Source organism: Schistosoma haematobium, chromosome 3 (assembly GCF_000699445.3).
Source record: "Schistosoma haematobium chromosome 3, whole genome shotgun sequence".
Lineage (NCBI taxonomy): Eukaryota > Metazoa > Platyhelminthes > Trematoda > Strigeidida > Schistosomatidae > Schistosoma > Schistosoma haematobium.
The window spans coordinates 46,445,885-46,461,889 of record NC_067198.1 but is presented as its reverse complement, the minus strand read 5'-3'; the positions used below and the strand labels follow the sequence as shown (position 1 = coordinate 46,461,889).

The following is a 16,005-nucleotide window of genomic DNA, read 5'->3' as shown; positions in this document are numbered from 1 at the left end:
AATAATAAGTTAGCTGCCTCTAACTTTCTTCCAATTTTACCCTTCAGTCAACATCTCTATTCAAAGTAAGGGACAGCCCGGTACATGTTACACATTATACAGACGCTTCAATCGACGCATATTCTCAGTCTTATCAACCGTTTTATTTTGTTCGCCTACATCAAGCCTCAATGTCGTTCAGTCGTTTAGTCCACGATACATGAGGAGTGTTTCGATAACACCTACAAAGAATTTGTTTAAAATGTTGAACTTTTTATCAGTAATATTTGTGTGTTTTTCTTTTTTCCTTATATTCATAGGTGAATCTATTCTAGAAAGTACGATTGGAGTTACTAAAGATAGTGATTTATTTTTGATGGTTGAAGTTGGCAACGAAAAGGAGTAAGAAATTGTCATTATTTTATCTTAGTTTTTTATTTGAACTTATATTATTCGGAAATGAACACTTGAAATGGTTAGCTGCTTGATTCTGATTTGACGATTTAGTAGTAAAATACATTCCTTTTGGTGATGTGAGTAGATACAAGCTGTTAGTTGTACAGTTTTGTCCATTATATCAAGACGGATTGTTCATAGCATTCTCGGTTTAGTTGAATGGATCAGTAAACTTTTTTAAAGAAGAAAAAAACTAAACTGATATTTTTTTTTTCAAATTATAAAAAATTTCTTAAGAATTATGTATAAATTGTTGTCTTATAGAGCAATTTTATTTCAGAAACAATCGTTCAATAGCTACAGTATCCAACTTTAAGGACTAGATAGACAGATAGATATCATTAACATAAAGGCCTGACACAGAGATCCGCTTTCACAGATTTCCATATCACATTAGCACAACGAGGTGAAGGTAACAAAAGAGATCGATGTAGTATAAAATCGATGATAAAAAGAAAGACTGAAAATATTATTTAAAACATGGCATGGGAATGTATGTATTAAGAAGTTTGAGAATTCGAAATAGAGAGGAAAAATGGACAGTAAATGCATCTGTACAACTGTGGACGATTTGGAATCGTGTTACCCAGTCCTAAGCCACTGATGACGATCATCGCGCGGACACCGACCAAGTGATATGCATCTATCTACATAGCTCAGACCAACAGTCAATGGCTTTATGGATTATGCCATTATTTGATTTGACCACCTCTTAACTTCTCCTTACTACCTCAATCGACGAATAGTCATCTAATAGTCCATATTTCCAACTTGAATCTATTTAATATGGCATGAAACCAATCGTTCACTTTATTTAAGAACAACCTTAGTTCACTCACTGTTCTGTGTTGATTTACATCGATTGTACTTCGAACCCACACCAATTAAACATATTACAAAATAATCATCCTTTCGATTGAAACTTTGATTTCAAATTATTGTAAAAGTCTTACAGAATGTTACAATTTTAAAAGCATTAGGTATCGGTTCTGGAAGGGTTTCAATGGCTTCAAAGTGGTTTGTAAAAGTCATCATGTAAATTACAGTAGTCAAATATTTCTTTACTAAAAATACAATTAACTCTGAAATAACATTCATATGGAAATAATTCATGTTGGGTTATTGAGAAACTGGTCAGTAACAACATGGAACTTCGTAAGTACGTACATCAGTTCGAGTTGCCATACCATATTAGCACAGAGATGTAGTCATCGATTCAAATCCCATAGTGGTAGAGGTAGTGAAAGTATAAGCAATAATCGGAAAGATTAGGGTTTGAAGATGCTATTCAAGGAGTAAATTTGGAAAGAAAAAAGAAGGGACATGAAAAATTCAGAAGATTAGAATTTGGGAGAACAAAGAGTGTATGCACCTGCGCCATTACAAACGATTTTGAGCCATGTCATTCAGGGTCTCTAACCATCGGTTGCTATCGTCTACACCTACCAACATGACTCAGTCCACTTGTCAGTGACTTCATGGACTTGTGCAATGTTTTGGTCTGGCTACCCCTAGCTTTCTTCCAACCTATTACTACACCGTAAAACATCGCACGTTGGGGCAGTCGGTGGTTGGTCATACGTAACACATGTCCCAGCCATCTCAACTGATGAAGTTTCACTACTTCATCAATTGATTTTCCATCCTTACCTAGTGACCTTTTCCTAACAACTACGTTACTTACTCGATGGTTCCAGGATATACGAGCAATGTTTCGAAGAAACCTATGATCGAATACAGATAAACTACGATTATCCCCTACTCTTACTGGTCATGTTTCACTGCCATAAATTAGGACGGAACGAACTGCTGCACAGTAAACATATCCTTTGGTTAATAGACGGATATCTCACCTACGCCATAATTGACGCAAGTTGGCAAAAGCTAGTCGAGCGTTCTGTATCTGTGCTGAGATTTCGTCACACACCAAACCACAAGGGCTGATGAGACTTCCAAGATAAGTGAAGCGATCGACTCGCTCAACTACTTCACTCCCTATCACTAGTTCGGGTGTCGATTCAGGCCAATCCTGAAGCAACATTTTGCACTTCCAGGGGGAGAACCGCATCCCGAACATGCTTGCATTGTTGCTTATAGTGGTCAAAAGACTCTGCATTTTGTCAATTTATATATATATATATATAAAGAATAGATAAACTGATTTGTATCTGTCAACTATTCATTGCCTTACTTAGTATTGGTTGATATTTCTTTAAATCTTATCATCACTGTAGATAAATTAATAAGTAATATGTAAACGTACATATATTTATTTCTTATCTTTTCTTTTTGTATCAAGGTGGAATGATTCTAATAACAAATTTCGAATTCATCCACTTTATCAAGTGAAAGAGTTGCCTACGTTACTATCATTATCATTTGTAAGTGGAATTTGTTTCGTATGGCTGATTGTTTTCTTATAGTTTTGATGATGATTTACAGTAATTATTTTTTTATTCAGAATCAATTTATAGGTACATTTTTGTCATATTTTGTTCTTTTTTGACGGGGGGTGGGTGGAAGAAAGCAAGGGGATGGCTTTCTCTTTGTAATACACTATTTTTAATCAATGATTTTCATCTTCGAACCCCTTGATACAACTACTTTCATTTGGTTTAGGGTCAATCCTAGATACCTGTACTTAAATGCCGGGAAATGAAAATCATATTGCTTCTTCGATATGAAAAGATCCTAGAAGAAATTAAACTTGGTTATAAATATATAATATGACACTATACCCCCCAAGAGTTATCCTAACACAAACGACTGATTGATGTAACCTTCGTGACAATCGTCATTCATCTTTTCATTGATATTTCGGGGAACCACTTGTAAAGTTTAACTGTCTAAAATATTATTGGAGGCATGTGAACAACTGTTTTCCCCCATGCCACAAAGCTTTTGCTTCCCAAATCTGGAAGTGACTATGTAATGAGATTAGTTACAAATTTTTTGTAAATAGCTCTTTATTAGCTTTTCAGACCTTACTCCCTGTACCAAAAATCCATGTGGTGTACTGCATTAAGAGTTGACCTTTTATAACCCTCTTCCTTCTATTATGGAAAGATAAGTATTGTTTGAAGGTGCACTATTGTACCGCGGTACAATCGGTCAAGTTTGATCACACTGTGTTCAAATCTAAAGCAGAATGTATGATTTCTTCAGACGTTGTTACTTATCAATATTTTAACTGTTGACTGTTTTAATGACCAGTAATGACATAGTATTAGTGTAAACTTTACCTGTCGATGATGTGTTATTGACTATCCTATTTACAATATATTATATTTAACAATTGATTTATTGATTGAGATCATGAACCGATTGATGCTAGACCATCATTAAAAACCTGAAAGCACTGGACGGCCGTTTCGTTCTATTGTGGGGCACCTCAGCAGTGCGCATCCACGATCCCGTTCGCGGGATTCGAACCCAGGGCCTTCTGTCTCGCGCGCGAACGCGGCCGTCCAGTGTTTTCAGGTCTCCAATGGTGGTTTAACATCAATCGGTTCATGATCTCAATCAAAAACTTAACAATCTCCACAACCCTTAAACTGATAATTGATTTATTGTGATATTCCTTTTTTCTATTTACATAAATTTCAGTTAAACGGACAAAAACATATAGTTAATCGTCTTGATGGTAAATCATGCTTAGATTCAACAAATGTGCAAAATTTATTTGAAGGCAATTGAAATGTGTTTTTCTTTTTTCTGTCCAATAAAAATATCATCTATCTGTTTTAAACTTGAGTTTCAATGCTATTAGCTTCGTAACTGAATATTCATTTTAAAAATATTTATGAAATGCTGCTTTCATTTCATGGAATATTACCACAACCGCCATGTGTGTGTGTGTATGTTTGTGTCGACGCAGTATTCTGTTGTGTGAATCAAGTCAGTTTACTCTCTTCTTTTTTATTTCGCATTTCTTGTGATCATTTATTTTTGTTCCTGTTTATCAGTGTCTGTGTGTGTGTGAATGTTGTACTCGGTGATATTTCTTTTAATATCCTATTTTTGTTATTTTTTTCTGTGTTCAATTATCCTTGAATTGTTGTTACTATTATTGTTTGTTTATTATTTGAACTTTGAAGTATCGTTGTTTTACTAATATGTTATCTATCGTCCAGTAAGAATTAATGTTAACAATAAACTTTAAATATACTAAAAAGAAAATGACATGAGTAACTTTTCCGTGGGTTTTTTTTTTTCAAGTGAGTTGTAGCTAATAATGAAATGTAAGATGAACGTTTTATTATACTTGTGCTTTGTCAACTGAAAGTATTGTATTGGAATATGAACCTAACCATTTTCGCTTTAAACTTTAACTTGTTATTCACTTACCTTTTGAGTTCAAATAGTCGTTAACTTGTTTACTGTTAACTACGAAATCATCCGAACTCTTACTAGTAAAGATGTGATTTAATTAGTCAGTCATAAAAAATATAAGATTTGACCACAAATGCATTACTTCAGTTTGCCCTGTTTTACATCAGCAGCAATGAAATCAAAGTAAATAAATAGAATGTCTTACTTAAATATTTGTGTCGACCAATCCATCTTGTTATGCTGATGTATGAAACAACTTAGCCCAATGTATGTGCATGATAGGTCCTATAAGTCTTATGACTACTGACTGAAATAATACTATTGATTTCATTAAAATTTGCACACAAAGAAAATAGAAATTATCAGTTGTGAGCACATCATCCAATATGAGATCAAGCTCAGAACAATCAAACCTCGGAGCATTTACGTTTACTTAGTAGCACTATCCAATTGTTCACACTTTTCTACCTCCAGTCAGTTTATGACATTTTGAAATAGTTTGAGTTCACCGGTACTCAATGTTTTTCTAGCTACTGTCGGTTTTTTTTGTAAACTAAGAACTGAACATTTCACAGGTTTCTTATTTTAGTAATACAATTCAAAAGGAATATATAGAAATTGATAAACGTGAAATAGAAAACTCAAGAGGATAAATGAGTACACCTATGCTATTCCATTCTACTTTAAGCTATGTCACTTCAGGATTCTAAGCATAAATCGCATACATTCTATGAATCATAAACAAGGTAGGCTACACACTGATAGTTAATGACTAAATAAACTAAGTTTTTCGGAGACAGTAGCTTAATGATTAAACTCTTTCAATTTACAGCCGTTAGTTCAGATGGTTGAGCAATGGTTCATTCACTAAGCTTCAGAAAGCCGGGTAATTTCATTGACTGTTGCATAAACAATGCTGATCAAATTCATGTCCAGTCACTCAACGGGCATAACTTTATTAATCGACCTATAATATCTAGTCAAGATTCATTCAGCTACTATGAAATGATAAAGAATTATTAGTTCAGTAATGCAATAGAAAGTGCATTATTATATAATTATTTCACTACTATAGCAACTAGTGAGAATATATGTAGATATATGTAGATATTTTTTATCTAAAAGCTTACTAACACTGGCATCACATGTCTGTCTCAAAGGTTATGGAAGGCAATGACGTCAAAACATGAAGTAAAGATGGTCATAATTTTAGTTTGTCATTCACATCAATAATCTTATCAAAACCAATTATGTAAGTATATCTTGCCCACTGTATTGTTTTATGTTCATGAAGGTGTCTTTTCTTACCCGTGCTTACCTGTTGCTCCCAAAGGATTCTATTGTTTGATTGTCTGTTTCCGATTAATATTTACTTATACTACTACTATCAAGACAGTTTTGTTCAAAAATATATTTGAACCCGTACGCATTTTCAAATAAATAATTACTTCATGTTAGAACTGAGTGATGCTCTTTTGGAGTAAATTAAGACAAAATTACATCTGGAGAAAATACCAATGTTATGCTAAAATCAGTTTTTCTTTGTAGACAGATTCCCACTTATCGCCTTTCCTACATTATTATTTCATAATGTTAACAATTCATAATAAACAAATCTGAAGAGAGTGAGAATCACAATATGAATCAAGAACAACGTAGTGATTCATGATATTTCATTTAATTATCATCAGTTGTACATATTTTTCGAATCCCGTGTCCTGAGTCATGAGTGTGCACTACTGAGGATTCCTTCACTACAACAAATCTTCCGTCAAGTGCTCGTAGGTTTATAATGGTGTTCTAGTCAAAATCATTTAGTTTGTGATAATGTAGTGGCTTTGTTTCTTTAATCGATAACCGTTAAAATTAAAATATCAACGGTGTTTAAAATTAGAAGGCAATGAGAAGTGGCAACTACAGTTTATTGGCGGATAGCACAGATCACGAAGCTATAAGCACATCGAAGGAATTTAAAGCTGAGGCGCGAATAAGTATGTGCAAGCAATTACGTGGGCAAATTTATGGTCAAATTGCACAAGGGCAGAGTAAAGGCTATTAATAATATTTGAACTGGCGCGCGTTTCAAAAAGGGCAGTGACTTTGTACTTGTTGTGATTATCCTTGCTTTTACGTAATTGTCGCATCAAAAGCATTTTTGGTCTACTTTATATCTAAGCACTTAAGTTAAGGTTTGAAGTCTCGCTAAAGTTTGTCTTGTGGTACCCTCTTACTCATTGACTGACACTTGTATTCATAATGTCTTAAACCTTGATCTGATTACGATGGTTGGTAGTACTTATAAATGTGGACAGCCAAAATGTTTGTTCGGCGTGGAGGAAGGTATGCAGTTTGATGAGTGCGAAAAGTGATTCAATAAGATGTGTACCCGTTTAATTCCCACCGCATACAAAAGATGTTCGAAGCCTTACTCGCACTGGTATGCATGTTTGGCCTTGCGAACAAGACGTTACTAATCCAGGAGGCCATGAGCCTATTGGCTTTGGCCTGTAAGCAGAACGGTGGCGGTTGCACTGACAACACGAGCACTGACAGTGAAGAACGTGTCAGTGTAGTACGTGCTGTTACGAGGCGCCTCAAACATCCGACTGTGACTGACGGTAAAGTGAAATATCCGTTAACATTAACAGGGAGGGAAGTGCCAGCTGACGTTAATGTTGGTAAACATGTACCTCTAGTGGGAATTAAAGACCTGGATAAAAACGTCCGCGTTCCAAATTTCCCCGGTGTCCTGAGTGAAGAAAAGTGGACTACAGTTCAGAGAAAAAGAAACGAAAAGAAAAAAGCTGTAGGCAGTATGCAGCTGGTTAGCAAGTCATCGGTGGACTGCCACTGTGAGTCACAAAATGCACTACCGAAGTCTGATAGTAGTAGGATTTACACCATGGCATGACTGAGAAGGAGAACCTAATCTCATCAAATATCACTGTGAGTAAATTGCTGGAGTCAAACGACCCTGATCCCAAAACTGATTTAAGGAAGCTGGGAGAATATATTTGTAGTATATTACCAGAAAACTCCAAGGGACTTCAAGTCAAAAAATTGGTCAGAATAGGTAAGAGGATTGAGGAAAATGTTGAACACTGACCATGTGGACTCTTTAAGGTAATCCTAGGATCGGAGAAGCAACGGGATCTCCTGTTAAGTAACGCTCGTTGTCACGATAATTCCGACATGCGGGTTAGACCTGATATGTCTCTCGAATAGGATAGGCCGTTCTACTTAGTAGTTTTGTTTGCCAATGCTCGTAGTCTAAGAAATAAGCTCTGTGAAATAAAAGGATTAGTGGACAGGTTAAAGCCACTCATCGCAGCAGTGACAGAAACTTGGTTAGTCGATGACTTAGACATTACACCAGGATTATTCAGATAGACATAGATGTAGAAAAGGAGGTGGCGTCCTGTTATACATGGCCAATAATATAAATATCCGCATGATAGCGGTACTTGTGAAATCATTAGCTGTAAATTGGCTATCGAATGTAGTACATTTATGCTCGGTGTCATCTATCGCAGCCCGATATGATTAGCTGATGACTTTAGTTTAGAGTACATTCATCTTTGGAGTGCAAATACCAGATGCTTGATAATAGGAAACTTTAATGCACCTGATATTAGATGGACTGAGATGACCACAGAAGGATCTATAAACTCGCTTGATAGTAGTTTCCTGATAACAATAATGGAGCATGCACTAGTATAACATGTATCCAAACCCACACGTTTTGGTGTTAACCAAGGTTCTTCTATGTTGGATTTGGTAATCATTCATGTGACTGAGGATATTGTCGACCTAAATATTCTTCCATCGTTAGTGAATAGCGATCACGCTTTTTTGTCATTCGCGTTTAGAACTAGGGACATGTTATACTATCAGGTTACTCCTCGCCCAAATGTATGGAAAACTGACGTATCGGCCATTTAGGAATGCGCTGCTAAGACAGACTGGGTTGTAGATACTAGCTTATCAGTTGAAGAAGCATGGTCTGTATTTAAAGGTAAGTGGTAAGGTAAGGTAAGGTAAGTGGTTACGTCCCCGTTCGTACCATACCTGATGCCACGAAGACCGAATAACAGTCCACCATGGATAACTAAACCAGTAAGGAAACTTCTTAGGAAAAGGAAGAAGCACTGGAGTATGTTCATCTCTACTGGCTTAGAACAATACAGATCCAGTTATTGTAAGATTAGGAATACCTGTAAATCGATAGTAAGACTAGACTATCATATGAAAAACAATTGGTTAAGGATTCTAGATATAGTCCGAAACGGTTATTCTCGTATATAAAAAGGCGAAGTAAGAGAAGCGATGGAATTCCATCACTTTCGATACAAGAATATCCGTTCATCTTGGTAAGAAATTATGCCAAAACAGCCGAAGCTTTATCGGAATATTTCGGTAAAGTGTTTTCTGTCACTGATGAAGAATGACCAACGATTCATTGTGATCGTGGCGGCGCGCTGGTGGATCCTGTAGTCATTGAGAAAAGTACTGTTTTAAGGCTACTTTAGCATCCCAAACCTGATAAGGCCAGTGGTCCTGATGATATTCATCCTAGGATTATGATAGACATATCAAATGTAATTTCTGAACCATTAGCGACACTGATATGTCTTTGAGGCAGTCCAGACTGCCCAGAGACTGGAAAGATGCTATAATAAGTCCGGTGTATAAGGCTGGGGGTGTAGATTTAGTTAGTAACTATAGACCCATCAGTTGTAAAACTGATGAGAAAAATCATTCGGATATCTGTTATAAACTATGTGCAAGGGAATAATCTTTTCTCCAAAGAACAATATGGTTTTCAAGGAGCCCTATCATGTTTGACACATCTTTTCATTGCAAGAGAAGACTGGGCCGCGGCTAAATATCGGGATATTCCTGTAGATGTGATCTCCATGGATATAAGTAAGGCCTTCGATAAGATCTCCCATTCTAGTCTTAAATTCAAACAGAACGTTTTGGAATCCTTTATACAGTCGTAGATTGGATAAGTAACTTTCTCCATGACAGGAGAGAAAGGGTGAGGGTTAATGGGGCTCTCTCCACGTGGTTACCTGTAAAAAGTGGGATTCCTCAAGGTACAATCCTCGGTTCTCTTCCCTTTTTACTTTATGTAAATGAATCGCCACCTTTAGCAAAATCATCCGTTCTGCTCTTCGCTTTGGAGACCCATACATATTATATCGGATAGAATAGTATCACAGGACACTCGAAGAAAGTTTAAAAACCGTTTCTCGCATCAAGTAGTGATTACTGATATTCTCTACCGTAACACGTAATATCAGCACCTTCTGTTGATATATTCAAAACGAGATTGGGCATCCACAGTGTTACAAACTGCAAGGATTAATATAAGTCGATAGACCACCTATACTTGTTACTGAAGACGGAGTACATACATACATGGAGGGGGGGATGATAAACTATCGTATGATATTTAAGCGATCAACATTTTAACTAGAGTCTGTCATGTGATCTAGTGATCATAAAGATACAAAGAAATAGACAAATTGTTCTTGTTCTAATAATATTTTCTGTTAACTAAGTTAATAAAAGGCCTTATCGAGAATTGAGCATAATCGAAATTGATTACAGAATAGTTGCGGTAATAAAAATTAAATGTCAAAAAATACAGTAAATTCAACGTACATTCATAAAAGTGAAACTAGTCAAAAATGAATGTAACCTGTTTATAGACGTCATGTAAGTCCAGATTTAAATAAAGTTCTACAATTTCAGTTATATTGAAATAAATATTCGGTCGAGAAAATTGACGAAGGATACATGTGTAAGGATGGCAGATCAACATTTGTGTAATTACGTAAATGAAAATCAATTGATGAATAATTAAGATTAAAATATGTAGTGGATGATATTCAGTTGGCTAATGTGAAATTATCACACAGACTAGCAAATTATGTAAGGTAAATTGAACTTAACATTGTTGAACTCTATAAACTGAAGATCCAATTAGTTAGGTATATAGAAAGCAAACTTATTACAAGAGGTGGTTATTGTTGGAATATTTAGGCTACGCGTTATTGACATCTAAATATCTCAACAAGTCATTTTTGTTTGTTTTAACACACTATTATATCTATAATTTACACAACCTACTCAACCGCATTTATGAAAAGTTTATGACCTTTCACTGTACAACTTACAATAAAGTACAATCAGCGACATCGTGATGGCTGAAAATATGCATTGAAGTTAGTGAACACTAATCATATGTCGAGTCTTAACATGTCAACCAGCGTAAACAATGACAGCTGGATGGCCAACTGCCTATGTTTCTACCTCTCTCGAAGTGAAAAGTACACTGTGTTTGGAGGAAAGTGTTCGACATCTTTACCGTCTCATGGTGTGCCACAAGGAGCTGTTTCTCCCCTCTTCTCTTTTTTGCGTGATCTGCTATTATCCGTAGAAAACACTTTCGCTAAATATGTAGACGATCTCGCTGTAAGGATACCGATTTCGGCGAGACTCTAATTTAGCGACGACCTTTGAACGAATCTTAAATGACCTTGACAATTATTAGCCAATCAGAAGGCAGTTAGTACAAAGTGAAAATATATTGTAAGTAATGAATTACAGTAGATATTCTTCTTTTACATGATTTAAAAACTGGTTAAGGTTTGATAAAGGTTCAGAGGCTCTGAATTCATAATACATATGGTATAGAAACTCGTCCACAGGGTTAGTGGTTAGGGTTAAGATAAACTCTAACCATAAACCCTAACCTCAACCCTAAATCTTAATCTTAACCTAACCCTAAACCTTAACCCGAACCTAATCCTAAACCCCAATCTAACCCTAACCTTAACCTAACCCTAAACCCTATTCTAACCCTAACCTAATCCTAAACCCTAATCTAACCCTAACCTTAACCTAACCCTAAACCCTAATCTAACCCTAAACCCTAATCTAACCCAAACCCTAACCTTAACCTATCCAGCGCGATTTTCGAACGGGAAGTTTAGTCCTAACGTGATTTGCATATATCAAACTTTTGCTGTGTTCTTACGCAACAAAAGTACCATTTCAGTTCTAAAAAATCTATCCTGAGCTATACGTTCGGTAGATTACTTTTTTTTGAGTTTCACTATATTTAATAGTTACCTGTGGTTTTGCCTCAGCTTACTATTCGGTTTTTTTTGTTTTTCACGTATAGACTAGTTTCAGTTTACATCACTCGTTTTGTCCGTTTTCAGTGTGCATTTTAGTGTTTTTTTTTTTTTAAAAAGGTCTTAAGCTTTGCCAGCATCTATAACATAGTTTGCTTCAACACCGTCATGAAAAACTCATGCAAACGTCCGGGATGCCGTTTTGCTGTCACAACTGGCATGCAGTGTGACAACTGCAAAGGTTGGTTTCACGAAGCATGCACAAATCTGACAGCAACTGCTTACAACAAACTCAGCAAGTCAGACCAAAAGTGGGTATGTGTCACGTGCAACACGGACGCAGTAGTCTTGCTGAGTAACATCATTGTCCTACTGACAGGTCTTCGAAACAAGCTGTCAGTTAACTTGGAATACGACAGTAAAAAAACCGATATACAAACAAGAGCGCGCAACGGACTCAAAAATAGGGATGTCGATAGGTATGTCATCGATGGAGCATCCATCAACACTAACGACGACGTGTCGAGGCTCAGTACCATCATTACGTCGACGGTACTAGACTCCCTAGGCAAACTCGGGTCTCCCAGCTCAGGGTCGCTGAACACAACAGTGGTTCCCAAAAACCCTGCAGGCGATTCGACCCGCGTTAAGAGAGCCCAAAAGAACCAGGCATCACCGCCTAAGCCGAGCAACCCAAGTGTTGCTGCACGGAAAATAACTGGTGATTTAGTCGCACAGTCTACCCCCAAGACTGTTCGTCCGGTCAATAAAGAGCCCAAGATTCATAAACGCACACTGACCTCCAAAAACAAGTTATTAAACCTGAACCCATCGTGAAACCTGGTAAATTAACAACAGTTCGTGACGATTCTCTCATTATCATGAACCTCGTCGACAATCCTGACCTTCCTCTCAGTCTGCAGGATAAAAACGACAGGATGCTGTGGGGTGAATTGAACAAAAAGCTCGAACTTCCTAGAATAGAGCCTTTGACGGTCACCCGGCTCACTCGAGGAAAGGATTCTAAGCATCTAAATCACCCGAGGCTTCTCCGAGTAACACTTAAGAATGCTACCGACGTAGAGGACGTCTTGCTAGCAAGTCACTTACTGAAATCAGATGGTAACGTAAGAATATTGCCCGACATACCGTACTCTGAGCGCAATATCATACGAAACGTCCCTAAAGAATCTCGCGAGAAGTTCTTCCGCGGAAGAAACATAATTGTCCAAGGTATACCGGAAAATGCAGACCCTACTCAATCAAATTCTGACATCAGGGAATGGAAATTCATCAAACAGTCCTTGAGGCTCAAACACATACTGACTCAGCATGTGACGAGACTAGCCAAGAAGGACGGTGATCCTAGACCTCGTCTGATGAAGATAACCTTCCCATCTTCTCACATGGCGGCTGCAGTTCTGGAAGCATTTCGTGCCAACAGACGTCGATTGCCACCTGGAATCCACATGCACCCGGATAGGCCATACGAAGTCAGGACCAAGAACAAAGGCAAGCTGGAGCTGACCATTCCACTTGTGGACTGTCTAAACGATAAAAAAACGTGTAAAGGACAGGGCCTACCACCTCGGCAAACCTCATATAGGTGGGCTACCTGTCCATTCACATAAGGTTCATACAGAAAAACAGGACGAAGCTCATGCGTTCCAAATTGAAAGCATAAACTGCTTATATACGAACGCCGCGAGTTTACCAAACAAACTGGATGAACTACGTGAACTTAGCGACGCTAACAAGGCCCATCTGATAGGAATATCTGAAACCTGGACATCTTCTCAGTTCTCGGATCAAGAGTTAGCATTGCCTGGGATGACTTTGTTCCGCAACGACAGAAAAATAGGAATTGGGGGCGGAGTAGCCATATACATAAGCTCTTGCTTGGAGGTGCACCAGGTTCACAACCTCGAGTTTAACAATCTTGAGGAATCCATATGGTGCTCTGTAAGGTTGTCTAGTACTTCCAGGTGTCTAGTCGGAGTCATTTACAGGAAGCCAACTGCCGACACCGAGTACGATAGTCGTATGCTGGAAGGACTATCCCGCTCTATCCGTCTCGGTTTCACACACATCCTGATTCTAGGGGACTTTAATCTCCCTAGAGTCAACTTCGCGGAACACACGTACACTGGAGGCGACAACTCAACTGAAGCTCGGTTCTTCAACCTCATCGATAACTTGGGCTTATATGAAAATGTGAGGTCGGCAACTCGTTGGAGAAACAGTCAGACACCATCGCGCTTAGACTGTGTATTCACTAACGAAGAATTCCTAGTCGACAACCTCTCAATCCTGGCTCCTCTGGGAAAAAGCGATCATGCCGTCATAGCCTTCAGTTTTGTCATCAAAACTAAGCTAAGGTATCCCAACAATAATTTGCGATGGAATTTTAAACGGCTGAATGTGCGAGCTCTACATGACCATCTACAACAGGTGGCTTGGGATGTTCACCCTCAAATCGATGTGGATGGTCATTGGGACTTCTTGCTGCACACGCTCTTACGTGCTACAAACCATTCAGTTCCTCAAACGGTTCCCAAAAGCTTCAAGCCACCTACAGTAATCAAGAACCGTACCCTCCGCCTCCTAAGCCGCAAACGGCACTGTTGGGCGGAATACAAACGAACTAATAACGATGGAGCGTATAGGCAATACAAACATATCAGGAACACATGCACGAAGGCTATAAGAGAAGACAGGCTTCAGTACCAAACAAAGCTTATGGACAAATTCGCCTCTAACCCTAGAAGCCTATTCCGTTATGCAGCCTCTCTTCGTCAAGCCAAAACAGGAGTTTCTCAACTGCTAGGTCCTAACGGCCCGACCAACAACGATGGCGACGCCGCTAACCTTCTGGCGGCCCATTACTCTCAAACATTTCAACCGGCTGATATCAACTTTATTGACGACAGTTTCATCTGCAATTCCACAGGACTTTCTGAAGTGGACCTAAGCGCTGACTTGGTGTTCCGGAAACTGCAGCACTTACGACTTGACACTTCTCCTGGCCCGGATATGGTTCATCCTGCCATACTGAGGGAGGCAGCCTCAATCCTGGCAACGCCGCTTAGCGTGATGTTTTCACACTCGCTTAGCCGAGGCAAACTACCGGAAAATTGGAAGTTGGCTCACATCACACCAATTTTCAAAGGTGGTCGACGCAATGAACCTTCAAGTTACCGGCCGGTAGCTCTTCTGTCGTTACCTTCAAAACTCATGGAGTCCCTGATATGCGACGGTTTAAATGACTACCTACTGTCCTTAAATTTCTTCTCACCCCAACAGCATGGTTTCAGGAAGGGTTACTCTTGTATAACCAACCTGCTGACTGCGGTGGACAGATGGACAAGCATCCTCGATCGCAAGGGAAAGGTTGATGTCATTTACCTTGATTTCTCAAAAGCTTTTGATAAGGTTAACCACTTGTGTCTTATCAACAAGCTCAAACGACTAGGTATCAAACCACCTCTAATCGACTGGCTTACTTCATACCTAAAAAATCGACACTTTAAGGTTAGGGTTAATTTCACTTTATCTCAAGCTATGGAATGTTCTAGTGGGGTCCCCCAGGGCTCAGTACTAGGGCCTCTTCTCTTCTTGATTTACATAAATGATCTTCCTCAACAGGTAACGTCAGACTTATTACTTTTTGCCGACGACGTGAAACTTTGGAGAGAGATACGCAACCAAGACGATATACAGGCTCTTCAAGAGGATCTGACTCGACTTCATAGTTGGGCAGACGATAACGGACTTACCTTTAACACTTCTAAGTGTAAAGTAGTCCATCTGCGACATGTCGCAAACTACAGTTACAACTTAGGAAACTCCTCTCTAGTAGTATCCCAAGTCGAAAAGATTTAGGAGTCCTGGTGCCCCATGACTTAAAGTCTTACGCTAACTGTGACAAAAATGCCTTCCGAGCAAACCTTGCACTGGTAACGTTGAGGCGCATTTTTGGTCAGTTTGACGGAAGAACTTTCCACACAATCTTCAATAGTTTCATCCGTCCCCATTTAGAGTACGGAAACATAGTACTCCCCCTCACTCCAAAAGGATAAGGTCACTTTGG

The 16,005-nt window shown here is 38.4% G+C and overlaps 1 protein-coding gene across 1 annotated transcript in view; it reads left to right on the top strand.

Annotated features, from left to right (window-relative positions):
* Nucleotides 1-5,431, top strand: part of MS3_00000157 (uncharacterized protein) — a 62,149-nt gene extending 56,718 nt beyond the window's left edge. The window contains exons 21-23 of the mRNA XM_051208040.1: nucleotides 300-381; nucleotides 2,735-2,816; nucleotides 4,042-5,431. The gene's annotated coding sequence lies outside the window, so the exon portion shown is untranslated. The remainder of the gene's footprint in view (nucleotides 1-299; nucleotides 382-2,734; nucleotides 2,817-4,041) is intronic.
* The last annotated feature ends 10,574 nt before the right edge of the window (nucleotides 5,432-16,005 follow it).